Source organism: Lissotriton helveticus, chromosome 1_1 (genome assembly GCF_964261635.1).
Source record: "Lissotriton helveticus chromosome 1_1, aLisHel1.1, whole genome shotgun sequence".
NCBI classification, from domain to species: domain Eukaryota; kingdom Metazoa; phylum Chordata; class Amphibia; order Caudata; family Salamandridae; genus Lissotriton; species Lissotriton helveticus.
Genome location: NC_136057.1, coordinates 1,954,094,835 through 1,954,121,078, shown reverse-complemented (window position 1 = coordinate 1,954,121,078; position 26,244 = coordinate 1,954,094,835). Strand labels below are relative to the sequence as shown.

The following is a 26,244-nucleotide window of genomic DNA, read 5'->3' as shown; positions in this document are numbered from 1 at the left end:
TCGGCCTCCGCACATACTTTGGAAATATTCAGATGTGCTAAAACGACTATGGGAGGGTGAAGTTAACCTTTTGTGCACCCACCCCAAGGAACTGACTCCTATTCCACTTGAGAACAGAATCTGAAATCATGCCTTTTGGGAGTGCATTAAAGACTTCTTTAAACAACTCTTTTCATGCCTACTTTACTCCTCTTTTGACTCTTAAAGAGGCTTTAGTGCTAAGAAGCCAGAAGTGTATGTGCGTTTGATCAAGAAGTTATAAAATAATATATGTAATGATTTACCATGAAAGTGCATCTTGGCACTGAAATAACAGGTTTTAGTTATCTGACCTTGGGAAAGATGAAAGGCTGAGTAGACTGTTGAGAATTGAGCCTGTCACCTTTAGATCAAACCAAAATTCCTGCAGTGGGTCCACTAAGCCGCCTGACCAACTCAATGCAATGTAGCGCTCTCACCCATGAAAAAGAATTTGTGTTAATGAACCCTACATTCCATTTTGAGCATCTTATGCGCATAGCTTCATAATCCGCCTGATCGAAGTAAGATTTTCTTGTGCTGTGGCAAACTAAACCAGCAGTCTTCTTGGTCTTGTCCCCAAACATGTTTTGGGTTGGTGGTGATAAGAATGCCACACCCTGCTGCCACTGTGGAGCTTTCTTTCTGTGGCTGGGAATATAGAAATTATCAAGAACAGAGAATGCTGCTGTGGAGATAAAGTTTAAGCTAGACATTTTCTTGTAGACCTGACACTGAAGTTGTTGGAAGCTTAAGCAGTGGACTCGCCTGATAACTGAGGGATTGGTCTTGCTGATTTTTATCAAGACAGTAATAATAGGCGTACATATTCAGAAACGGACTGCAGCCCCTATTGTATCATCCAAAGAGTAAAACATGGCTTTAAGCATACAATGTGGATCCTGACTGCAGCTGCCTCAAAACCTCCTGTCACACTAACCCTTTTTGACAGGCGGGAAACTACTTTTAAATATTAAGTCACTCCTAAGTAAACCTTGTTGCCCTCAAGGTACGTCGTCTGATATTTAAACGTGAGACAGGAATGGAATTAAAGTTGACTAGTTTCTCTGGTAACTAGTCTCCAAAAGCTATTTTCACTGGCAGGCTGTGGCTGGAACCTAGAAATCGTAAAAGTACAGATTATGAAGTTCAATCCTTAACTTTTGACATGTAATGGCTAGAATAGTAATTCAGAGTCTATTTTTCATGTTTATTAGTAAACCAACCAGTTGGTGAAGTTAGAAGTGTAATATACATTTAGGAAAAGTAACTTTTAGAAAGTTACCTTTTACCTACCTTGAGCATTAGCCTGCTAGCAGCTACTTAGCCAGTGCTTGACCTTAATGAGGACTGTAAAGTGATCCTAGAGCAGAACTGTGGCTTAACTTGGCGACCAAAAGTCTCTCTTGAGCTCCAAACCTGAGATAGAGAGATGCAGTCGTGCTGTATATTCCTCAGGCTCTTGTGCGTTAAGTAGTTGTGAAGTAGATATTTGAATCTGACTGTAGGAGTATGGAACTGCTTTCCAGAATGCCATCAGCACACTATCATAATCTTGGTCCGATAATGTCGCCAAATCAGTCTTCCAGAAACTTTGTGGAAAGGGAAATAAGTCAAGTGTATTAATCCGAGAGGAAGCAATATAGTTGAGAAATCCTGTGCCTCCCATATCATGTATCAGTAAGTTTGGTCTCAAAAGGTTTAGAAGTGGAAGGAGTTTCAAGATCGCATCTGTACAGGATCATAATAGAGCTGAAGGTAATGGAAGTGTCTTCTGTGGAGACCATTTCCTGATTAGAGGCCTAAGATGTAACTGGCCAAGTTGTGGGATACGTTTCTTATTCTAAAGATTCTGATGTTGACCTTAAACCCTTTAAGCATTAACACTTGACCAAGCCTAGTTCCCAACCACAGTTGTGCCACTTTTGTAAGCTTGCCTTGCCTCGAGATGCCTTTTAGTGTTACATGCCAGGCTGTCAAAATTGTGAAATTAGCTGAAGAAAGCACTACAGGGGGCTTAGCTCCACACAGGAAGTGTAGAGGATGTGAATTGTCAAGGCATCAAAACTCTGATGTAAGTGCTGTATATGTTTTTGGACAGTGCCGCTGTGCATTTACCTCCACAAGCTGTGAAATCTGGTAGTGCTTTACTATATCTGCCATTCCCAGACCTCTCTTTGATGAAGATTTCTAGCATTTCGTTATCGAGACTGTGGAGGTATTGTGGTCCCACAAAAGGGCCATCATCTAGAGCATGGGTAATCACAAACTTTCTCTCGGGGGCCAAATTTACAGTTTGGTTTGTGTCCGAGGGCCGCCTCGGTGGGGGTGGGGTCAGTGGGGGAGGGGGCGAGGCTAGAGCAACAAAAAAACTGACCATGAGGTTGATCACAGGGCCCTGCAGCGGACGCCTTCGTCCACTGAGCCATCAGACCCGGCATACACACATCTCTCTTTCTCTCTCGGTCTCCCTCCCTCTCTCTAGCTCTCTCTCCCTCTCTCCCTCCCTCTCTCCTGTCTTCCTCGGTCTCACTCACTCTGACCGTCTCACTCTCACTCTCTCTCACTCCCTATCACTCCCTCTCTCTCCTGCTCTCCCTCTGTCTCACTCACTCTGACTGTCTCACTCCCTCTCTCTCTCTCTCCCTCCCTCTCTCTCCCTTTCCCTCCCTCTCACTCCCTCTCCGTCTCCCTCCCTTTCCCGCCCTCTCACTCCCTCTCACTCCCTTTCCCTTCCTCTTACTCCCTTTCCCTCCCTTTCTACCTCACTCCGTCTCCCTCCCTTTCTCTCCCTCTCACTCTCACTCCCTCTGTCTCCCTCTGTCTCCCTCTGTCTCCCTCTCCCTCCCTCTCACTCCCTCTTCCTCCCTCTTCCTCCTTCTCCCTCCCTCTCACTCCCTCACTCCCTTTCCCTCCCTCTCACTCCCTTTCCCTCCCTCTCACTCCCTTTCCCTCCCTCTCACTCACTCTCAGTCCAATTCCCTCCCTCCCTCTCACTCGCTCTCACTCCATTTCCCTCCCTCTCACTCGCTCTAACTCCATTTTCCTCCTTCTCACTCGCTCTCACTCCATTTTCCTCCCTCTCCGTCTCCCTCCCTTTCCCTCCCTCTCACACCCTCTCCATCTCCCTCCCTTTCCCTCCCTCTCACTCACTCTCCGTCTTCCTCCCTTTCCCTCCCTCTCCCTCCCTCTTACTCTCCCTCCCTCTTACTCCCTCTCCATACCCCTCCTTTTCCCTTCCACTCCCTCTGTCATCTCTCTCTCTTTCCCTCCCTCTCTCTCTCCCTCCCTCTCTCTCCCTTTCCCTCCCTCTCACTCCCTCTCCGTCTCCCTCCCTTTCCCGCCCTCTCACTCCCTCTCCCTCTCCCTCCCTTTCCCTCCCTCTCACTCCCTTTCCCTCCCTTTCTCCCTCTCACTCCGTCTCCCTCCCTTTCTCTCCCTCTCACTCTCACTCTCACTCCTTCTCTCACTCCCTCTGACTCCCTCTCCCTCCCTCCCCCTCCCTCTCCCTCCCTCTCCCTCCCTCTCACTCCCTCTCCCTCCCTCTCACTCCCTCTCACTCCCTCTCCCTCCCTTTCCCCCCTCTCACTCCCTTTCCCGCCCTCTCCCTCCCTTTCCCGCCCTCTCCCTCCCTCTCCCTCCATTTCCCTCCCTCTCCCTCCCTCTCCCTCCATTTCCCTCCCTCTCCCTCCATTTCCCTCCCTTTCCCTCCCTCTCACTCCCTCCCTCCCTTTCCCTCTCTCTCACGCCCTAACTTTCACTCCCTCTCCGTCTCCCTCCCTCTCCCTCCCTCTCACTCCCTTTCCCTCCCTCTCACTCCCTTTCCCTCCCTCTCACTCACTCTCAGTCCATTTCCCTCCCTCTCACTCGCACTCCATTTTCCTCCCTCTCACTCCATTTTCCTCCCTCTCACTCCCTCTCCGTCTCCCTCCCTTTCCCTCCCTCTCACACCCTCTCCGTCTCCCTCCCTTTCCCTCCCTCTCACACCCTCTCCATCTCCCTCCCTTTCCCTCCCTCTCACACCCTCTCCATCTCCCTCCCTTTCCCTCCCTCTCACTCACTCTCCGTCTTCCTCCCTTTCCCTCCCTCTCACTCCCTCTTACTCTCCCTCCCTCTTACTCCCTCTCCATACCCCTCCTTTTCCCTTGCACTCCCTCTGTCATCTCACCCTGCCTGTGTGCCAGCCTGGGCACACACACGCTCACAGCCGCACCCGAGCACTTCACAGGTCTTTAAAAGACCATTTGCATTTTAATGAGGCGGTGTTATATTTCACCTCTTCTTAGGCCCTGCAGCTTTAGTCTGGCCATCACTAGGATCGTCCGGCCCCCACAGAGCAGCAGAGTCTCTTGCGCTGCTGCAGACACTCTTAAAAAAAATGTAAAACACGGGTACGATGTCTCGGGGGTCCGCGGGCCGCCACGGAAGGCTTGCCGGGCCGCTGGAGGCCCGCGGGCCGTACTATGAGTACCCAAGATCTAAAGGTAACAACCTGGAATCTGCACAAAAAAACCTTCACTTTTGACATACACCTCAATTACATTTAGCTGCTTTGAGTAATGTGGGGAGGCTCATTGTTCCATCAGACGAAAAGGAAAAAAGACTAAGTGAGAAAAAGTACTAATTGTATTAATAACTAGTATCAAATTATCTAATTTATGTGCAGAGGACTGTTTTTATGGTCTGACTTGACAGCGCAGCTGTTGTCAGTCAATTGTGAGTACCAATGGGTAGGGGCTTTGGCTATGCCTACATGATGAGAGCCAATAGTACTTGTTTTGATTGGACAGAAGTTGTGTGCTTCCACAAACTAGTGCTTGCCCTCCCCAACTGTGATCATTTTGGTTATTTATATAGCTGGCTGAGCTTGAACTTTCAGGGTCACATACATGACATTGTAATGCCTTAAAAAGTGTCTTAGATAACTAGATAATCTATGTTGTTTTTCTTTGACAGCAGCACAGATGTTAGGAGTGCAGTCATTAGCTGACGTGGATTTTTAGGTCTGGCTTGACAATGCAACTGTCACCTGACCTTTTAATCTACACCAATATTCTACAGTTCTTTGCTTCCACACAAATACATATATTCTGATGCTTTTTACTTGTAATGCTTTACATTATTATACAATATTCCTTTAAAGCCAGTCCTATTGGCATTGCCAATACTTTATTTACTTTTTGTTGCACTCAAGGTTCCATACTACTGTTTATGTTTCAGAGAGGGTCACACAACGTCATCGGTCAATGCCCGTGCCCTCTGATGGCAGGATGACCTATTCTGATCTTGACAATTGCAAAGTTGCAGTAGTAATGTTAAGATCTTCCCATAGTAGACCAGTGTTTGGATGGGACTGCGTCCAGTAAAAGTGCAGTCAGCAAGCCTCCCATGGGCACAATTTGCTGGGAAAACAGAGAGCTTGGGCAGTTCATAATTTTTCTCCTCTCCTGTGCTTGATACTGTGAGAATTAAAGCCTTTTTTCCAGAAGAGTAAATCCCATTACCTCCATTCATCTCTCACTTGTCAAATATATGTCTTAAATATGTTGTTCATTGTGTGCCCTATATAGAAAACAACACTAAGAACACTATAGTAGTATTTTTAGATTGACACAATTTGGCATTCAAACCATCCCTGTTAGCATGTGCTCCTTGTCGTGGACTGTTTTGATTATCGACAGATGCCCGTGTTTAGTTTGAACAGTACATTTTCACAAAGTCAGACGGTTGATAGTGGCAGCTCTATGAAAGTTAGGAAAAGCATTTTGAATTGAAACGTTCCTGGTGCAGACAAGTCAACTTGCTTTAAACGCTTGAATACAAACCTGCATTTTTGCGCATCAGGGCTTCTTAGCTATGGTGTTTAGTTCGATTTTATTAATTCCTAAACTTATGTCTGTACTGAGAGGAAAACGGCAAGTACTTGTCTTCATTTTTTTTAGGTCGAGCTGGAGAAAGCAATGCGAAGCATTGCGTCCAGCTCGACAACTAATGTTGCCCGTCTCCTGGGAATCTGAGACAGGGGTCGGGCACGCGCAGCGATTGGGATCTGTGGACGCGCACGTCCAGGCCGGCGCCGTGCCCATCTCCTGCCTCAGATTCCCTGAAGTGCGCAAACACACACACACAGCCACACTCACGCATGCACACGCACGCACACACACACACACACGCACGCACACAGCCCCCCCCCCCCCACTCACCTGGCTCTTTCGTCGCGACTCCCCTGGTATCTCGGCCGCATCACCTGGCCTGTTCGAAGACGGGGACGCATTGTAATGAGCCCCTCAGAGTCCCGGTGTCAGTCAGTTGTGCGGGGTGTCCTGGAGTCCCACTCGCGCCAGCCCTGGTGTCCGCGCGCGGCATCCGTCACTATCCGGCCACCTCTGCCCGGCTAGACTTCTACCGCCGGTGGGCGGTGCCTCGCCGCGCTTCCTGCCCCGCCTGCAGCGGATTGGCGCGGCCGCACTAAGCACCGCCTTGTTTGCCGAGTAAACTCCCACGGCACCAATCAACAATGCTATCAACCAGGCGGTGCGTGCTCAGGTACCGCTGACTGACATCCCGCGTGCCTGCACTGCCAGGGAGACGACCGTGGGGGCATGATACCCACATCACATCCCAGAGGAGACATCATACAGCTCAGTGAGAGACACCCTGCTGCTCTCATGCCGGAGGCCACCAGTGCTTTCTTTACAGTTCAGAAGATACCCTGCTCATAGCCCATGAACACCAGTCAGAGACATCCTTCTCGCATCTCAGGGACACTATTAGAGAATAACATGCCTGCTCGATTTCACGAGGAGACAGCGAAGGTTACTCTTATTACGTCCCGTGAGCATTATGAAAGAGACATCCCCACCCCCTGCTCACTATCATTTGCATTGCAACACTGCATTCTTTGTACCCTTGTGCAGTCAGGACAACTGGGGGCTCTGCCTGATGTATGCGTAGTAAAATAAAGCAATGCTCAGGGTTCCAGGAGTCCTTGACGCGTCTGTGCATCGATGACACGCTCCTACGGCACTATTACATGTGTCTGGGTGATCAAGAGAAGACACTTGACATTATTGGTTTACTGGGACGAGGATATAGGAAAGACCTCACATGAAAGTCTAACGAGTACTCTGTCTAACGAGTAGCATTGATGTGACTTGTGATATTTTCCTCAGCAAAAAAAATAAACACTCTTTGGGCTCATGATGTGTATCCACGTGAGCAAGTCCTTTTGCATTTAAACGTCGCTACGCCCAGATGTATGTTATGTTTACTTTACAACGCGTATTGCTACGCTTTGCTTCTGATCAGTCAGCATTTCCAAGATTTTGCTATTTTATTACTAAACTCTAATTTCAACATTTTAAGTTTCCGTGGGCTCGTGCCTCTTTCTTCCTCCGTCTCAATACCTCCAACACAATAAACTAGGTTGATAACCAACCGTGATAACCAGGTGAGAAATTCAGAGTGACCGTGCACACAAGCGCCAACACACACCGATTGATTTAGATATTTAAAGAGCAAGCACACAGTCCGTAAAGACGACGCGATAAACCTGTTAACCACAAGGTTTATAAAGTTGCTTAAATCCACTTTTTGTTTTATTTGCGAGGAACAAGATTCTTCAGTGATCAGAAGGGTAAACTTCTTCAGACAAGTTGGTGTGATACATAAAGTGCACGCGCCATGATGTAACGTGTGTGTTTATGGTGTCAGGTAGCTTGGACGGGGCTCGGTTTTATGACTGCAGTGGATCCAGTTGATTGTCTCGTCCATGTGACACTCACACAGAAGACAAAGCGCGGATTGTGCGAGGTCCCGAGCGCAGACGCCTCTGGTCAAAGGTAAAGTTTATTCCTTGCAGCAGTAAAAGGGACTCGGTTGTTTTCGGCCGCCACCAGGTGTCAGCCCGAGGAAGTTCAAGTTCAGGTTAATCAAAGCCCGTAACCCGGCGGCGTCAAACCTGCGTCAAGCGCCCACCCGCAGACCTGTACCACAAACCACATCTCCGCAGCGGCCACGCGTTTTGTTGCACACCATTCTGCAAGAGGGTCAAATGCATTCCTTGGCACGCAGAACTTGCGTGGTCTTCAGCTTTACTTCTCTTGTTTGCATTAGCCTACTCTTTTTTCCACTCCTTTTCTTGCCGTCACTCCCCGGCTGTGATTGTTGACTTACTCCGAGATATGTCCTGCTTTATAGAAACATGTAAATTTGTGGTGCAGAGCATGCCCCCTCTTACAAGCCTCTGGAGCTGAACAGTTTGCACACAGATTCCTCCTCTATCTTACATCCCTGTACCAGCACCACCGTATCGTCCCGCTTCCAGCTGGTGGGGGTGGCAGGGAGCCCACAGGTGGTCCGGCCCGTGTGTCCAATTGTGGGGCCTGTCACAAGTCGCTCGTGTCTACCCTTTCAGCCGTACAGGGAAGAAAGGGGGCTTTAATGGCCCCATTGTTTCCGACACACGCTTAGGTTACCCCCTGCACAAAGGGGTCGGGTCATTTATATTAATTAATTCAGGGCACTGAAAACGAGGCAGGTTCGCCATCTGTGGACTCCGAGCCATAATCTCCCTTACCTCCCCCCAATCTTTCAGGACTTTAAAAACGATCTTTACAAAGTGAAACGTGAACTGTATATTTGTGTGTGCTACTTTTTTGTATAGTTCATCACACCTACAAGTCTCACATTTTATCTGCAAGGCCCGCAACTTGAACCATTTTCTTTTGAGCTCCTTGACAGGAGTCTCGTTCACACCTGGAAATCGCCATCGCTGCGAGAAACCGCTTTAAATGGCACTGATTTACGTTGGGGGCATTCTACACACTCCGTTTGATGTAACCAGGTTCTAAAATATATATGTCTGAGTGTGTGGTTTCACAGTGGGTTTGTTTGAGCACAGTTTTTGTCAGTGTGCGTATACTGCTGTAAAACCATTTCAAAGTGCAGTTCATCACTTACCAGCGAGTACACAAGTGAAGCCACTTTCTTAAAGCAGCACCCTCTCCCACCCCACCTCCACCTGCCACAGAGCTCTCACGTTTTCCAGGTTCATGCATTAGTTGGTCATTCACTTCACGTTTTTTTTTGCTATGCTTTATGGGACAAGTCCTGTTTTATCACATTATACAGATAGAAATATTATTGTCAGTATACAAAGGAAAAAGCAAGCTTGGATGAGCTACCCACACATGGTCATTGGACATGTAAGAGTTCTGCTGTGCTATCTAAAGAACTGTCTGCCAGCTTAGTGACTAGTAGGGTAACATATTGTCCCTACCACTTAAGGTTTTTGGTGCGTGCCAGAGAGGTTATGGGACTATTTTTCAGTACTGTTCTAATTTTGGCAGTCGCAATGCAAATAATGTATGGGTATAATATTGCCTTTGTGCTGCTTCTCATCCAACTGGTGCTAGTTCCTTAAAGAGCACAAAAAGCTACTTCATGGATATTGTTGGCAGCTGTGATGGAATAAAAAGTCAAAAGGTGGAAGGATGGAACCGGAAAGGTAAGCGGGAGAGAGAAAGAGAAAACATAACTTTGTGCCGTGCTGTGTTATTGCATATTACTTATGGATCCCTAACATCTATTGCCCTCACTCTATCTATCTGTCTATCAATTGCCCTCACTCTATCTAGCTATGTATCTATCTATCGCCATCACTCTATCTATCTATCGCCCTCCCTCTATCTATCGCACTCACTTTATCTATCGCATCACTACAGTATCACTCAGCACCACCACAGCATCACTCAGGGGCACCACAACATCACTATGTGCTACCACAGCATCACTGAACACTACAGCATCACTCGCCGCCACCACAACATTACTCCGCGCCACCACAGCACCAGTCTGTGCAACCATTCAACAACAACTGGTTCAAATATGTTCTCTCAATGTTTCGAACTTTATTACAAATGTCACAAAAAGATGTTAATATTTCACTTCTGTTGTTGGATTTTCGTCACAATAAAATACACTGAACATAATCTTCACAAAAGTTATTTACAAAAGTTTAAGCTATTGCCATTATAATTTACAATAACTTTAATTTAAGTATTAATTATTTTTAAAAATGAAAAGAAGGCATTGTTATTTGTGATATCAATACATCTAAGTCACGTAAATACAACACATATTACATTACAAATTCTATAGGTGTCACATTTGCGAAAGTTAAAAGTATTGGCATTGTAAATGACAAAGCTATTAATTTTGCTATTTTCAAAACCAACACATAAATACACAATTTGTCATTGACAATACCATTAGCTCAATCTTTCCTAATGCAAGACCTATTGCATTGCAAATGCTTGTTTATAATTGAGGTGCACATGTGACTGCGGCAAACTGCACAGGCAAACTTCAGCGTGGCTGTAGAAGGAAAAAAGCAACTTAGTGAGAGTGAGTGGTGGGGTAGGGGGTGTTAGCTTGTGTGTTCTTCTTGTCCACATGCATATACCATGGCACTGCTCTGAAATGAATACTGTGACAATTCAGCGATATTTTTAGTGTTACATTTCGCCTTTGACTGCGATAGCTGACTTGGGTGTGGCCAGATCCTATGATGGCATTTTTATTTTGAAACTTTTTAAACCGTATGTGTATTTTTTTGGGCCTGGTGATGAGAATGATTTTTGAGCATGGCATGATACTTTTTGCTGCACTGTAAGAACTGTTGTAATGAGTGAGACAAAAAAAAAGACAGAATGTAGGTGCTCGTGTCATTTCTGACAGTAACATGCTACATTTGTAAAGTGCTTAAGATGTTCTCCCTTCTCCGCTCAGTGTCTGGGTCATCACCTTCCAGAGACAGGAATGCGGACAATGCACTTCCACTGTTTGCAGAAGTTTTACTTATCCTTCTTCTTGTGCCAAGCCAGAGGCATCCAAAATGAATCCTACTGGCTTCAGTGTCTAAGCACAAACGGAGAGAGTGAGAGTCGCAGAGAGGTGGGTGGTTTGGACGGATGGAGAGCGGTAGATGGACAGTGCGAGGGGGACGCAAAGTGTCGGTCTCTCTCTTCTCATCCACCCCTCCCCCTCCCTTATATGAATCACAGTGCACTCCCAGGCCCTCTGAATACACATGCGATGTCAGTGTTAGGGTTGGGGATCACACATAACAGTAGAACTTTTAGAAGAGCGGGTCAGTAAGCCACAACATGTCTGGTAACATGCCATTATCTAACACAGTCAACTGTTCACTATGACGTTACTCTTGGTGCACCTCTCCAGTTCCTGAACCTCACATTGTCAAAGCCAGTCCTAGGCCTCTGCATACCTGCTAGATTAGAGTGGTGCCATGGCCAATATCAAGCCAGGAACAGGATAGCAGTTTTAGTTGCATTCAGGCACTCTAGAAGAGGGAACATGCCCATAACAATGCAGGTGAAATTCCCATTCTAACAGGCATTTATACCTTATTTTGGATTCATTGATGTGCACCTATCCATGTGTTTTGGGAATTACTAATGAGAAATGTTCTTTTTTTAGTAGGTAATTTGCCTTGCAAAATGAGTTCACGGGTTTTGCTGTGCATAGTGATACAGTGTTGCTTCATGAGTTGTATCATGTATCCTAAAAGATTTACATTAATTCAGTCCTTATTTTGTCCTTAACATGAGAGATCTGTAAAAGTACAAGATTCATAAGATTAAAGTCAACAAATGTGATTACAAAATGTCATAACCTTTTTCTATAATAGGGCTGTAAAGTTGTAGATATAGGGCACTCTTTCCTTCTAAAACTCTTTAATTGATAAGTAAAATATAGCTAAATAGGAAATGGTTAAATCTTGCAGAAAGAGTCAATTAGTAAAAGTATGATTGTTAATTAAGAAATTGGTTTGTATATATATATATATATATATATATATATATATATATATATATATATATATATATATATATATATATATATATATATATATATTCATATTAAGAGGACTACTTTCACCCCATTATGTTGTTGTTCCGAGCTGGGTAGCGTTCAGATCTGGGAACATGAATGTAGATAGTGCAAAACTGTTTCTGACTTGTGCCACTCAAGACCCATGAGTAGGATGATGATCTTGCTTTCAGTTGATTGTGGTGCATGCAGTTCATAGGAAATAAAGCGGTGTAAAGGAGAACTGCTCTCTTTGTTTAGGTGTAAACAGACCTGTGGGTTTCAAATGTGGCATAACGGCATGGGTTGCTCACTTCGGAGACGGTGGTAATAGGGTTCAAGCATCGCCGTCAGCATCAACATCCTGTGATTCTGAGCAAATCACTTACTCCCTCGTGCCTATCATTTAGATCCTTGAGACCCTCATGGGCGATTTGCCGCTCTTTTCAAATCCTGGGTTATTTATTATTATCTAAATAAATCTGCATTTTTTTTTTTTTAGCCTCATGCTACTTCATCTGAAGAAACATTGCCTGACCTGGATGGCTCCAAGGGGTTCACGTGTCATTTAGAAGAAAGAAAGCTTTTCTGATCTAGAACATATATTTCTCACCTTCGCTGGATTTCACTTTGAAAACTCAACAATCAAAGGTAATTTTCCTCGTACTTTCTTCAGCATTGAGACTGCCCTTGACCAGCCTTTATTTGATTAGATGCATGCACTGAGGACGATGCTTAAAGGTTTCAGTTTAATTCGTTAATGAGAGTAACTGCCTTCAATTGTCTGTTTTCATTGCGATTTGTCTTATTGCACAATGATTCAAAACGTGAACATTTTAGAGGTGTCTTGGCCTGTAATAAGTACATGCTTTAATGAGTCTAAAATTAACAGCATCTCCAAGAACACACACTTCTATCCTTGGAAATAAAGCCTCAACAGCGAGTGGTCACACAGTTCTGTAACTGGGCTTTGGTGGTAACAAAGAGCACAGAGCTGTCTACAGTTGTGGGCAAGTAGATACACCATACTCTGGTGGGCAAGTAGATACACCATACTCTGGTAGGGTATACATGATCACGGTTGCTTCCCACAGGATTTAGAGGGCTTTGACAGAAGAGGGTGTATGAGTAGTAGAAAGAAAAAACAATGCATGTTGTACTGGAACTGCTGAAACACTTTCCAAACTCCGATGCATAGCAAGATAGTTTTGATTTTGACATACAATAAAACTGAGACATTGTACTCAAACAAGGATGAGCAGAATACATTTAGCTGCTCTACAGTGTGCATATTGTCTGGATCTTAAGAATAAGACAAACACAAGGAGATGATGGACGGAGCCCTGAAACATTTCACTCACCCCAGTCACAGATCTGGGTTGAACTCATCATCGTTCTTTAGCTTACTTCGCCACCCCAGTTCAGAGCCAGCCATATGCAAATCAGTCTTGACCCTGTTCCTCATGGAAACAGTCCAGCCCGCACTGCCAAGCCAGGTCTTCCCTGGGCCGGAAACAAGCATCCTGGGACCGGTTTTGTGGTAACACCCCTCATCAGCCTGGCTAGCTTGAATCTAGTGGCAAAGTGAGCAAGGGACCCACATCTGGGCATACCCTGCCAACTTAAGGCAAACACAAGGAGATGATGGACGGAGCGCTGAAACATTTCAGACATTCACCCCCAGTCACTATTAGATCTGGATTAAATTCATCATCATTCTTCTGCACACCAATAAGAACAAGAATAATACAACAAGGTTGCTGTTAAGCTCTTGTTACATACAGCAATTCTGATGGCTTCTTCTTTTTGCAGATTCCTAATTTCTTGAATATCCCTAGGTGCCAGACTGGATCTGGAAATTTTATAGTAGGTCTCTCGGTTGGACTGTAGTTGTAACGTCTCTGTAGCACTGCCATGGCACCCATCCATAAGTACCTTTTTCTGCTCAGGAACCCATTGTGGATCTGGGCATGCTCTTCATGATTATATTTTTTCACAGAAGTTCTCTTTTGCGGTGCTTTAAGAAATGTCTCCTCCCAGAAAAGTCAGGCTTGAAGACCTGCTGGTCTGCCATGGCCAGATTTCCATTTCAGACCCTCACCAGGTCTGTTTGTGGTGCTTGGGTACAAGGCACACCTCCAAGTCATTTGAGCAAGTGGCCTCATGCACACCAATGCCATCAAGGCGCTGCTGGGGAAGCTTTTTATGGTGTGCTAAAAGTGTGTGGGCTGAGTGTATTTCCTCTAGACTGCTACACACTACGGAAGGTTAGGTGTGACTAACCACCCACATCCTGACTGGTCATCCTGGGCAGGATGGGAGGGACGGGCTGACACTTGCACCTGAATAGATAGTGTGCTGTCCCCACACAAAGGGTTGCATACCCCATGTAGTGAGTCTGGTGCCAGAGCTGGGAGGAAGGACCTCTGTGCACTTTAAAGTTCCTCTTTGAAGTCACCTCCACTTCAAATGCACAACTGGGTAGAAGTACTGAGTCTCTGAACCCACCAAATTAGACACTACTAGACTGGTGCAGATCTCTGCCAGGAGGAAAGACTGTTGGGCTGCTAAAAAGACTGCCACTCTGCTTGACTGCTGCTCTGGAAGAACTGCTCTTCTTCTGCTGTGCTGCCCTGCTGCCTGCTACTCTCTGCCCTACTGATGAAGAAGTGGACTAACTTACTTGAACCGAGAGTCATCTCCAAGAGCATGCTGGCTTGCCTCTTGTTTTAAGACTCAGGGAATATCAAAGTCTTACCCCATGTTCCTGTGCCTGATCCATTGGAAGTGGATCCAGGTGCTTGCTCCAGTGGAGCCGACGTATTCTCTGCTGCGTAAAGCAGAATCGACGCTTCGCCGACACATCACACTTGGGACGAGTGCAGCGCCATCGGAACCAACACATCAGAACCACTGCATCGCTGTCACTGCAGTGAGAGACGATCGACGCATTCCCTCGGCTTAGGAACCAACGCATCTTGGAAACCGCGCTTCATCTTCAGAACCAGCGCAAGGCCATTGTTGCATGGAGAAAATCAACGCATACCCTCAACTGCTTGATTTACACAGTCACAACACTGGGCTGTACCCCGCATCTCGCTGTTGCGACCAGGTTCAAGGTACTTTTGTTGAGGGGGCCGTGCATGGCTCCTTTCCCCTTCCCTCGCTCCTTCTTTAAAAATTCATATCTTGACTTCTGCTTATTGGCTTTTTGGCATTCTGGTGTGGAGTTCTTTTGTGGTGTTTTCTCTGTGTTACTGTTTGAAGTGTTGTATTAATACTTTACACATTGCCTCAAGTTAAACCTGCCTGCTCTGTGCCAAGCTGCCAGAGGGTCAATCAATCAATCAATTTGGATTTGTATAGCGCAGCTTATCAGCCTGGTGGGTATCCAGGCCCTGGGGCTGGGCCGGTTGGTCGAACAGCAAGGTTTTCAGTGCTCTTCTCAAGTCTGCAAGGGGGGTGGAGGTCTAGAGGTGGAGGGGCAGGTCGTTCCAGGACTTTGCAGTGAGATAGAAGAAGGATCATCACCTCCCCACCTCCTCCTCTGGCTCAACGGATGTGTGCGAGGGCTAGATGGGCTGAGCAGAGTATTCTGGTGGGCTTGTGAAAGGTCATTCAGTGGTTGATGTAGGCTGGTTCTATGTTGTGGAGGGCCTTGAACGTGTGGGTGAGAAGTTTGAAGTGGCATCTCTTATTGATTGGCATCCAGTGGAGGTCTCTGAGGTGGGGGGGGTGGGTTTTGCTAGACCGTTTTGGGAGATCCAGTATGCGCCTTGCTGCTGTGTTTTGGATGATCTGGAGTCGTGTCAGTAGTTGGTGTGTTATTCCTTCATAGAGTGCGTTGCCATTGTCCAGCCGGCTGGTGATGAGGGCCTGCTTTACTGTTTTCCTGGTGCTGGATGGGATCCACCTGTAGATCTTACGGAGCATTCAGAGGATATGGAAACCGGAGGAGGTGACTGTGTTCACCTGGCGCCTCATGGAGAACTCCCTGTCCAGTATGATGCCTACCTTCCTGCAGTGGGTATTGGGGGTTGATGCGGGTCCGAGGGTGGAGGGCCACCAGGAGCTGTTTCCTGGGTATGGCGTTCAGCTGAAGATGAGCATTTCCTTCTTGTCTGTGTTCAATTTTAGGCCTTTGGACTTCATCCAGTCCGTCACGTTGGTCATAGCGTCCTGGAAGTTTTATCTGGTGGTGGAGGTGTCTTCGGTGGTGGTGGTGGTGGTGGTGGTGTCTTCGGTGGTGGTGGTGTCTTCGGTGAGAGAGAGGATGAGTTGGGTTTCTTCTGTGTATGAGATGAGGAGTCCCTGGTTGAGGACGATATTGGGCAGTTGTGGAGATGGACTAAATTCTTCTCTGAGCTGGATGAAGGGTTTTAGGTTGCCATGTTGCAGGACTTGATCTAGTGTTCATACTCCTGCTGCTTTCCATTTGGGCCACTGAAGTGTTTGGATATTTATACGGATGCTGTTGTTGCCCCATAGCGGAGCTTTTGCGTGTAGGCGGTGGTTAATGCCTAAAAGGCCATGTGCCCACTGCCATACCTTGTTCGTGGCCTGTATCACTGGCTGTAGGAGGGGCAAAGGGGGTCTGTGAGTACTTTAAAGGGGGCTAAGACCATCCCCACACTGAGGAGTGATCATTCTAATGCGGCCCATTGCGGTGGATCAGGTGTATCGGGCAGCAGATAATCGAGCTGTGAGAGGTGGAGGGCCAAAGAGTAGTGCTTTAGGGACGGTAGCCCTAATCTGCCGGAAGATCGGTGAGCCATAAGCTTGGATGTGGATGGACGAGGGCGGGTAGAGCCCTAGACGAAGGCCCATATTCAAGTGTCTATTTGTCGTAGTGTGGCTAGGGGCACTACGATGGGGAGCATTCCCAGGATGTATGTAAAGCGCAGTAAGGTCACCTTTTGCACTGCTTGAAGTCTTCCCCACAGGGAGAAGTCCAAAAGGTACCATTTGTCGAAATCTGTTATCATTTGCGTAATTAGGGGTGTCAGGTTGTCTGTGACCATGTTCTCCAGGCCTCTGTTTACTAGTACACTAAGGTATTTAAGATAGCATGGCTTCCAGCAGAATGGATAGCCATGGATCGAAGCTTTCGTAGTGCCGGAGGAAAGTGGGGGTGCCTCGCTTTTGTCACAGTTCACTTTATAGCCATATAGGGCAGCAAAGCCGTCGATGACCCTTAGGAGTTCTGGGAAATGAATGTCAGAGGTCTCTAAAGGTGAGGAGGACATTGTCAGCTTAGAGGTATATTTTAGATAGGCCACCCTCAACGGGGACACACGTTATAAATACATATGTGATGAGTGACGGATGAGAGCAGCTAAGGATTCTCAGGAACAGCAGGGGGAAAAGTGGGCTTCCCTAACTGGTACCTCTATGGCTCTGAAAGTTGTCTGATAGGAATCCACCACAATTGGCCTGGGCCATGGGATACTTATAAAGCAGACAGACTTTAGAAATAAATTGGTCACCTAATCCATAGAGCCTCATGACAGCGAAGAGGTTACCCCAGTCAATGCGGTCAAAAACCTTTTCCGCGTCCAAGGAGAGGGCCACTAAATCATCTGGTAGGCCTTTAGCAGCCCATAGTGTGTGTGCGCCAGCATGCAGAGGTGATTTCTGGAAGAGCAGTCTAGGACAAAACTGACCTGTGTGTTATGAATGAGGGATGGGATGACCTTGCTCAGCCGGGCTGCTAGTTTACTGGCCAGGATTTTAATGTACCCGTTTATAAGGGAGATGGGGCAGTAGCTGCCGCAGGAGAGTGCGCCTCTCCCTGAATTGGGTATAACCGCAATCACCGCTCTGGTGGAGATATGGCCTAGGGATGCAGTTCTGTTGGCCTCTTGCAGAGCAGCATGTAGTGTCAATAGCCTCCTCTCCTGACCACCTATAGTATTCTGCTGGGAACCCATCTTCTCCTTGAGATTTATGGTAGTGTAATTTGGCAATGGCTGTGTTCTCTGACTTTGTCTGAGAGGCGTGGTAGGTCGATACTCTCGAGGTTTGCAGTCAACTGCTCCTCATTGGCTGTACACCCCAGGGTGTACAGTTTCTCATAAAATGAGGCAAATTCGTTGGCTATGTCTTGTGGTCGAGTGAGGATTACACCGGCTGTACTTCGGATCGCAGGGATAACCATCGCAGCCTCTCGTTGCCTCAGCTGTGCCGCCAGTAAACGGACAGCTTTATCACCTTGATCATAGTGTCTTCCTTTGAGGCGTTGGATGGCATATTCCTCTTTGGAGGTGTGTAGGCCGTTGAGGGTCATATGGGCTACTTCTAGGCGGTGGCGAGTCGGTACGCAGGGGTGGAAGGAGTAGAGGCGGGTGAGGGAGATAATCTGGTCTTCAATATGACGGAGTGCCGCCTTTTTGTTAGACGCCGCTGCATCTTGCATCAGCCGTCCTCTGATAGTTTCTTTTGCGGCTGCCCATAGCATTCTACAGGAGACACTGAAGACTTATTATCCGTCAATTAAGTGGACATATGTGCCTTCAATTGGGCCTTACCTTTGGGTAAGCGGTACCTCTTAATTTTGTGGCTCCAGGGTTTGGGGCCTGGGGAAGTAAGTCCTAAATCTATTGCTATAGGTATCCGTGAGTGGTTGGAAAGAGCGGCCTCTAGTGTGCGTGACTCATCAACGAGCGCAACCACAGAGTGGGATATGAGAAAGTAGTCCAGGCGTCACTGGATTCCGTGGGCCGATGATAGGAATGTGTACTTGTCCACTGGGTGACAGAGACACATGGTGACATGGCCGTGGTCCGAGGCTATGTCGCCCAGTATAGCTCTGTCCCTGTCGTTCCCCTTGTCCAGGGGTCTTGTCCTGTCTAACACCGCGTGGCGGGCAAGGTTCCAGTCCCCACCAATGACACCCCTATCTCCATGAGAATTCGGTTCAGTCAGAGGAAAAAGGAGCGTTTATAACCTGTTGGGGCATATACAAACCCTAAACACAGGGATTTATCCCCCATATTCAGCTTGACAAATATGTATCTGCCATCGGGGTCAGACCAAGATTTAGCAAGGGTGACCGGTATGGATTTGCAAATAAGAACAGCGACTCCGCATTTCCACAGAGGTCCTCCCCTCGGTGGGCGTTTGCGTTGACATGTTGCTATAGTATACCCTCCCCACCCAGTCCCGGCGCAGTTTGTCGCACTCTATGGCGTCCAGGTGTGTCTCCTGTAGGAGAGCGATATTAGTTTTTTTTATCTGAAGGTACGTGAGAACTTTCTTGCTCTTGATATAATGGGTGAGGCCGTTGACATTCTCAAGAGGATGCCCAATTGGGCTGGAAGGGCAGAGTCTAGTCACTGCCATCTGCGTTCTAAGTAGTGGATGCGGATGTCTAGTTGTTAGTGGAGAACACAATATGGGGGGGGGGGGGCCTGGTTGGGGATTTATCCTGTGTGCTTGGTGTTGCGTGGGTGGGAGGGTAGCATCAACAGATATGAGGGGGGAGTGAGAGTGGGGTCAGCACAGGCTGTGGTGGGTGGTAAAGGACAAAGTGGGATAAGGGTGGGGGATAGGCAAGGCTAGGGGAGGGGAGGAGGATGGGGGGTTGGCGAAAGGCCAAGTAAGAGAAATGGCACGCAGGGCAGGGTGCTATCTGGGTCCTCTGATGGTACACGGTGGCAGTTGTTTGGGTGCCATTTAAGTGGTTGTGACGCCGTAGGTTTGAGCTGGAGCAGGAGAATGGGTTGTAGGGGATATGGGGTAATCGCATGCAATGAGTGCGTCTCTGGGAGTGAGGAACCGTTTGCTGCAGGCCTAAGTTTGCGAGCTCATGTGTGTTGGGAAGCGGGGCCCTCCAGGGAGTACTTCAGTGTACCGTTTTCATTCGGCTGCTGTTTAAACAACAGGGGAGGGGAAAGGGGAAGAAAGAAATGTTCAGTGTCTCACGAAGAAGGAGCACCGCTGATACGGGGAGGAGTAGTAGCTACCGCGTAGGCAATCTGTGTTCCCAATGGCATTTGAGGGGCCGATATTACCACGTTCCCTGGTTTATGTGGTCGCGTATGATTCTGATATGACAAGTGCGTTCAGTGGGGGCCTGTGGATGTATTGTGGGATGTAGAGCCGAAATTGCACCTGAGGTTGGGGGCACAGAGTCCACGGTGTCGCCGCAGGGAGATGTAGAGGACAATAGCGGGTGCAGGTACAGTCATGCGTGTCAAACCTGGGTAAGTATGGTTCGTAGGGCTGGCAGTACAGTCTCGTTAGAAGTTAGTAGGTACAAGGGTAGGCTATGTATGAGAGGGGTATGGAACAGCTGGGGCCGTCGGGGTCAGGGGCATATAGAGCCATAGTCTCTGTCCTAATCCAGGTGTGGGGGAGAGTGGTGGGGTAAGTCTTGGCAGACATTTAGACATGTACACCGTTCGAAGCTGGATAGGCATTGGCTCCCTAGTGTTGTCCTCTCTGAGATTAGGTGTGTGTGTGTCCGGTTCAAGGAGGTAGTGTTGGTGATGTTGGAGGGCTATGTACTTGAGGAGACAACCCATAAGAGACAGGTGACACAATGCAGAGAGAGCATACAATTTGCCAATAGCCATTGAACAATACCATGAACATTTCAAATGGAGAAGGGAGGGAGCGAGAGAGGAGAACTTTTTAAAACATAATATAGGATCTAGTACTCAGCCGTCCGTCGGTTGTGTTCCTTGGGTAGCCCAGCGGCAAGCCTCTTCTCCCCAGCCTGTCAGGGGGGTGGGTACAGTTCAGGACGAGCTCACCTCCGCAGGGGCTGGTTTCAGGGTGGAGCGTGTATTGTCCCTATTGTGTTCTTGCGTGAGTGCGGCCACCTCTTGGAGAGCCTGTGTCTTGTCTCCCAAGAAGCGAGCACCCCTGTCCAGATCTCTACTCCTGGATCGGGGCCTCAGAGCTCCACCAGTGCCCGGTGAGGGGTCCGCCGGTCGGTAGGTCGGATTGTCTCCCGGGTAAGATGCAGCTTGGTCCATGTCCTGAGGTGTGAGGCTTTCCAGGAAGAGGCGGCGGTCCTTCGGATCATAGAACTCTTTGGAAACTCCGTCTCTGGTGATCCGGAAGCGTCTGGGTTCAAAAACTCCATATTTAACGTCCATTTGCCTTCGGAGAGGTCTGAGGGAAAGGAAAGGTTTGCGGCGCCCATTGGTCTCCTTTGAAAAGACCACTGCTATCTGGATCTCGGGACCGTCAACCGTATAGTGTCCGTGAGTGCAGGCCACCATGATCAGCTGACAGGCCTGATTATTGCGCAGGAATCAATCAATGAGCGGTCATGGGCATAGAGGGGTTCCTAGGCTAGGCGGGCCAATACGATGGGCCCGTTGTATCTCCAGTGGTGGATCAAAGGTTAGGCCTCTGAGTTTCGGGAGGGTGGCTCCAAGGACAGCCCTGAAATCAGAGCCCTCCACTCCCTCCGGATATCCAAAGAAGCAGACATTATCTCGACTGCTTCTATATTCTAGGTCCGTGACCTTACTGCGTAGGTAGAGGAGTTCCTGGTCTCGGTACATTATAGTATTAAGATGGGCCTCCATCGTAGAGACATGTTGAGCCAGGCCGTCCATACGGTTCTGGAAGCCTGCGTTGTCTGTGCGTATGAACTTTGTCTCTGCAGTAAAGGTGGAAATTGACGTCTCCGTGCCCTTTAGTCACTGGTCCACGTTTGAAATTTCGTGGAGTATACTCTCCATAGTGGCATTTGGGGAGGCAGCCATAGTGGGGTGGGGTGGGGTGAACTCTATACCATAGGGGTTGTATTCTGGGTGCCAGAGGTGGGGCGACCCTGTTCCAACTCTTCAGTGAAGAGGAGCTGTCTCCCAGGCTTCCTTTTGGTCTTGCCAGGGGTCATCCCTGTGTCACCTGTCAGGGCCTCAGTGTGTGTGGGCTAGTGTCTCTGCTGGCAATCCTGAGCTAGTGTGTAGAGTATGTAGTTGTGTGTGGTTCACCTTTGGGTGGAGCGGGTACATTCACCATCCAGGTCACGTGTGCAAGCACGACCTTGGGGATTCCGGTTAGGAGAAGGGCCCTGCCGTACAGTGGCGTGGGGGGCTCCGGCATCCTCAATGGAGTAGCTGGAATTCTTTAATCGTGGGTCCATGTGCTCAGCAGGCCAGGTGCAAAACGACTTTGAATACATAGGCGGTGTCCTCGCCGGGGGTGCGCTCTATGGGGGGGCGTTCTATGGGTAGCTGAGTCATGGAGGTGAAGGCAGTAAGTTGGCGCTCTATCCAGAAGGCAGTGGAGAGGGTAGAAGTAGAGGTCCCGTAAGCGAACAGTTCACCTGGTGGGTAACGTAGGCGATCCTGTGGTATTGGGCAATCCGGCAGAGGCTCCTCAACTCGCCATCCTCAGTCCTCCTGTAGGAATGAGGCCTCTCGCTATGGGTGTCGTTCACTGTGTATTGAGAACTGAGGGGGGTGTTTCCCCTGCAGTGGCGCTGCCGAGACAACCAGAATTATTCGCCCCGGAGAGAGTACCGCCTCTGGGTACACTACTGCATCGGGGATCCAATGTCCCTCCTGAGGTCATCCCCCGTTGGTGTATCTGGTGTTGGGCAGGCAGTAGGAGGAAGAGTTCATGAAGCCATACAGGTCAGGGACAAGGAGAAATCCAGTTCAAGCAGGGAGGGCTCCCCCTCTTAAGGTGTGTGTAGCCAATATTCTGTATTATGAGGGTCTTGGTCCTCCAGGACCCATTCCGCAAGCCAATGGTCAGGGCAACGCTCACTGGGTCTTCGCTACGCCATCAGCCCTCCATCTCATCGTCTCAAGCGAGCGAGAGGGAGGTGGGGTCCTCTTGTTCCGAATCACTCAAGGAGTACCTGAGTACTCCTTATATTCACCGATTGCTCCACAGGCAAGGGGAGTCCAGCATGGGTTGTCGTGCCAGGTCGTCGCTTGGATGGGCGTTGTCTTCCGCAAAGGCCCGCAGGTGTTGGGCTTCGCCAGCACTATTGGGTCCTCTGTTGCGTTGCCCTAGTCAAGCGGGAAAGGGGGAGGGGTCAGCTTATCCCGAACCCCTCCAGGATACCTCAGACACTCCTCAAGATACGCAGGCAGGAGCAGTTTGTCGCTAAGGGCCGTGCCAGGCCGTCTCAAGTTCGGGTGATGCCTCTCACTTTAATCTGCGGCTCCCAATACAGTACAGGCCCAGGCCTTGATTTGGCGTTCAAGGCTGCAGCAGTGTCGTTCTCTGGTGTGAGGGTGTCTGCTTCGCCTTGTCCTATGTCCCCGGTCACTTATGTACTGTTCTTACGTGGTTCTTACAAGACCCATGTCGCCATCTAGGACCCCCTTTACGCGGTGCGCGAATTCAAACAGCCATCATCATATGTGGCCAGACCACTCCCTCTCCTAGAGTGTTTTTTTTTGTAAGACCTTTATTATACTTTTGTTATCATTACACAGCGGTGAGCCTACAACCCTGGGGCCGGCTGCTTCATGTAGGTGAGCTCCACACAGATAATTAACACAGCCCTTCAGCCGACAACGCCAAGTCCGGCGGCGTCAAATTGGAGATATGCAGCAATTATATAACCATCGCTTACTCAGAGTATATTGGCGTCTTACTTTTAGTTTTATAACAAATCATAACCAAACATTTAATCTCAATATTATATTAGCAAATCAGGCAGTAACTTCGGCAGTATTGGCAATGTTCTATACAGTTATAATGACGACGTGATTATAGAATCATTTCGAGTCTCATGTGTACTGGCTACAGTCGGGCATCCTACCCGGTCGCATTCTCATCTTGGGGCAATCGTTGCCACCACCACCCATGACTATCTGTGGGGCAGTCTCAGTCTTCCTCCCCCTCCTCGTCCGAGCTGTCAACTTCATCTTCCCTCAGTGGATCACATAAATCCCCCCGATTCCTGTTCCATGGCAGCCATATTTTATTCCACTTACGAGGGTTTGCCCTCATCGTATATACCGCTCTTTCTGTCAGCATTAGCACGTCCATGTTGTTACACCATTGCGTCAATGTAGGTGAATCTGTCGCCCCCCATTTCTGCGCTATATCTCTCTTGGCAACCATAATGCCCACAGTGGCCCAAAGTTGTCCCTGGCGCGTGAGATCATTTGGGTCCCACACATTCAGCAGGCACTTGTGGGGGTCCGGTGGAAGGGAGACCTCAAGAGTTTGGGAAATGGTGCGCATTACCTGCCTCCAGTAATCAATTATTATCGGACATTCCCAGATAGTATGGATAAAAGTTCCTTCCTCCCCACATCCCCGGAGACAGTAAGGGTGTTGCGCCCTATGGAGCTTGTGGAGGGCGGTCCTTGTGTAATATATCCAGTGCAGTATCTTAAGCTGCACCAGTCTGAACCTAGCTGAAATGCCCGCTTCCTTTGGGATGCTAGTGCCGCATTCCAGTCTGTTTCATCCATATCCCCCAGTTCGCCCACCCACCTCTCTCGTAGTTTGGTCATTGGGTCTGGTAGGTTGTTTATTAGCTTGCGGTATGTGAGTGAGGTGGCGCTGTGCTGCATAAAGTCAGTAAGTAATCGGTCTTCCATAGGAGAGGCCTCGGGGACCTCCGAGCCTTCCGGCAGTGGCATCAATAGTGCGTGCCTAATTTGTACATATCTATATCTTTCATTTGGGCCTAGGTTGTATTGTTGCTGCAGCTGGGAGAAAGGGACCACCGTCCCGTCTGTCCACAGGTCTCCCACCGTCGAAATACCAATATTGTCCCACTGTGTGAATCCCTTGCTCCGCCGTAGATGACCCAGTGCCTTGGCGTTCCATAATGGGGTGAGTTTCGTGATTACTCCTCCCCATTTAAGTTTTGTCTGCGCTTTATACCATAGCGCTACTGTGTGTTGTGTGGGTCCCATAAGCTTCGCCACCATTCCTTTGTGATAAAGCGCCGTCAATAAGCTATGTGTGCCTAATTGCACTCCCGGTATGCGGGATCGTCCTTGGGGGCATGCAGCCAGTTGTTAATGACTTTAAGTTGCGTTGCCCAATAATACAATTGTAAGTTAGGCAACGCTATCCCTCCCTCGTACCAGCTCCTGATTATCTTCACGTGGGCAATTCGTGCTGGGCGGTCTCCCCACATCAGTCCAGACACCATGGCCGTCACCTGCTGGAAATAGCGCGGTGGCACCAAGTAGGGGGTATTTTCAAGCGCATCAAGGAAACGTGGCAACGCCATCATTTTAAATAATGCTGCCCTTCCCAGCAGCGTCAAGGGTAGGGCTTTCCAATGTTGCACATCGCGGCGCAGGCGTTCTAAAGGCGGCCTCAAATTTCTGTCATAGAAGTGGGACGCGTCCCGGGTGACATGAATCCCGAGATATTTGAAGGAGGTCTCCGCTATCTCTAGCGGACAGTCAGGGGGAGGATCGGCGTTGGGCCGTGCAGGACAAAAATCACTGATTTCGTCCAGTTTATCGTGTATCCGGACACCTTCCCGTGGGTATCACACATCTCAAGGAGTTCCGGTACTCCACGGTCTGGTTCTTCCAAACAGACCAGCATATCGTCTGCGTAAAGTGAGACTCTGTCTTCCCAACTCTCCCCCCCAGCTAATCCCCCTCAAGAGCGGAGTTGTCCTAATTAAAGTGGCTAGCGGCTCTAGCACCAGGGCAAACAGTAGAGGTGACAGTGGACAGCCCTGGCGCGTCCCCCTAGCCAGTGGTATCGTGCGTGATATATGACCGTTCGCCGTGACATGTGCCAGCGGGCTAGAATATAAGAGTTGTATCCACGATATAAATTTGGGACCGAACCCCATGTGGGTAAGAACTGCAAACAAGTATTGCCATTCGACCATGGTGAACGACATTCTAGCATCCAAGGACAGTATTGCCGCCGACACCTGCAGTTGCGGTGCTCCCGCCAGCGCCCCATGGACCCGACGAAGGTTTAAAGCGGTACTTCTATGTGGCATAAAGCCTGATTGATCCGGGTGGATTAAGTGTGAAAGGTGAGGCAGTAATCTAGTAGCCAGAAGTTTCACCAAAATCTTAGCTTCGGCATTGAGGAGCGATATTGGGCGGTAGGACGTGCACTCCGTCTCTAGTTTCCCTGGCTTTGGGATTGCCAAGATTGTTGCTGTGCGCTGGTCTAGAGGGAGTTCAGTAAGCTCTAGACTTTCTACGTACATTGCCAAAAGCAGTGCACTCAATGTCTCTGACATTGTCTTGTACCATTCAATTGGGATCCCGTTGGGGCCCAACGCTTTGCCGGATTGTACGGCATTAATGGCCAATTGTATTTCCTCAGTCGTGAGTTCAGCTTCTTGCTCCTTCACTCCATCCGGAGTGAGTGTTGACGTCGGTATGGCACGGAGGGAAGTCAGTGCTGCTT

The 26,244-nt window shown here is 48.5% G+C and overlaps 1 protein-coding gene across 2 annotated transcripts in view; it reads left to right on the top strand.

The window, feature by feature from the left end:
• The window catches only part of NEK7 (NIMA related kinase 7), a 364,704-nt gene that overhangs the window by 8,201 nt on the left and 330,259 nt on the right, over positions 1 to 26,244 (top strand). For both annotated transcript variants that reach the window (XM_078643944.1, XM_078643953.1), the window contains exon 2: positions 12,413 to 12,561. The gene's annotated coding sequence lies outside the window, so the exon portion shown is untranslated. The remainder of the gene's footprint in view (positions 1 to 12,412; positions 12,562 to 26,244) is intronic.